Genomic DNA, 1612 nt, shown 5'->3' with positions numbered 1-1612 from the left:
GAGTGCTCCTTTGATGGTCAATCAGTCAAATTTCGTCAATACTCAGCAGGCAGAAAAGATGAATTTCAGGTCTCAGCATTCACTACATGAGACTCCTATGCAATCTCAGCAGCATGTTCATTTTCAACAACTTATTCAAAATCAAAGTCAACAGATGCAACAGAATCGACATTTGTGATATGGTTAGTCTCAGTTGTTGGCTTTCAATGGCATGTTTAAAATTTTAGTTTGTAAACAATTATTTTTTTCAGTAATTATAGTAAAATAATATACAAAGTAGAGCTACAGATATACATTGTTTTTATATTATAATCTTATTTTAATTCATGAAAATTAATAAGCTTACCCACTGCCCACCAATCAATAGCACTGGAGTGGCCAGCTCCTGTTATGACTTCCTGAAATATCATCATAATTTCAAAGGGTAAAATAAAGAGACCATAAATAAGTGAAATTACGTAAATGCCCTTTGAGTACTTTTCATACCAGAGGTGGTGGTGAGCCCTCCTTTTGTGTTTCTTACCTCTGTTAAAAGTGAATTGAGGCCTGAAATCCAAGTTGCAGCTCAAAATTGTTGGGTTAAGAAGGGTGGTGCATTCACCGGTGAGGTTAGGTATGTTTCAAAGTGTCATTTATCAAATTACCATCCTTTTTTTTTCTAAAACTTTTCAATTTCCTATGTCTAATTTCTTCTTCTTGATTCTTACTAAATACTGAAGTTGGTTTTCTATATTTACAGTGCTGAGATGCTTGCCAATTTGGGTGTCCCTTGGGTCATCCTAGGTCACTCTGAAAGGAGAGCCCTATTGAATGAAACTAATGAGGTACCCTTTTCCTTGTGTAGATTTTACTCAGCCTATTCAAATCAATTCACACTTTTCCTTGTGAACATCTTAATCAGTGTTGTATGCAAGTTACTGAAAAAGTTTTTTTTTCTTTTTCTTGTTTCATTCAGTTTGTTGGAGACAATGTTGCATACGCACTATCTCAAGGTTTGAAGGTTATTGCTTGTGTTGGGGAGACTCTTGAGCAACGAGAAGCTGGAACCACCATGGAAGTTGTTGCTGCACAAACCAAAGCAATTGCTGGTAATTATTTTAAAACTAAACTTGCTTCTATTGTATGTCAAAAATCAAAAATCTTGTTTTATCTTTGATATAATAAGTAACTTGCACACAAAAGTTATGATTTTGGTGTTTAATGCAAGAAATCACAATATGCCTTTTCTATGTGATTCTGATTTTGGTAATTTTTTGTTGCAAGAGGAAAAGAGGAAAAGAAAGCTCAAGCCGAAAGAGATAAGATGCTGCAAATGCAAGTGTTGCATTCTTCATTTCAATTGTTAGTATGAAACACAGAGTAGATGGGCCAATGTAAACTTCTTATCCATATAACATCTGTTTGGAGCATTAGTCTTAAAGAATTATGAAAGGCAAGATGCAACTTTACTTAGTTGGAATTTGATGTAGAGAGTAGATTAGATGCAAATTTAGATATTGTAAAAAATAGAATTGTATGAAATTAAATTTTATGCAATGGATTGTATTTTTTGTATATGATATTTTATTTCTATTATGAGACATTAAATGCAAATTTAATTTAAAAATTAATA

General features: G+C 32.9%; 1 long non-coding RNA gene across 1 annotated transcript; it reads left to right on the top strand.

Annotated features, from left to right (window-relative positions):
* Positions 1-489: 489 nt before the first annotated feature.
* LOC145072759 (uncharacterized) lies at positions 490-1087 on the top strand. The gene is made up of 3 exons (XR_013691144.1): positions 490-613; positions 740-824; positions 956-1087. It is a non-coding gene; the product is annotated as an uncharacterized LOC145072759 (long non-coding RNA).
* Positions 1088-1612: the final 525 nt, after the last annotated feature.

The sequence above is a fragment of the Lactuca serriola genome, chromosome 1, assembly GCF_051521515.1.
Source record: "Lactuca serriola cultivar US96UC23 chromosome 1, Lser_US96UC23_V15, whole genome shotgun sequence".
NCBI lineage: Eukaryota > Viridiplantae > Streptophyta > Magnoliopsida > Asterales > Asteraceae > Lactuca > Lactuca serriola.
This window is presented reverse-complemented; position numbering and strand designations above follow the sequence as displayed.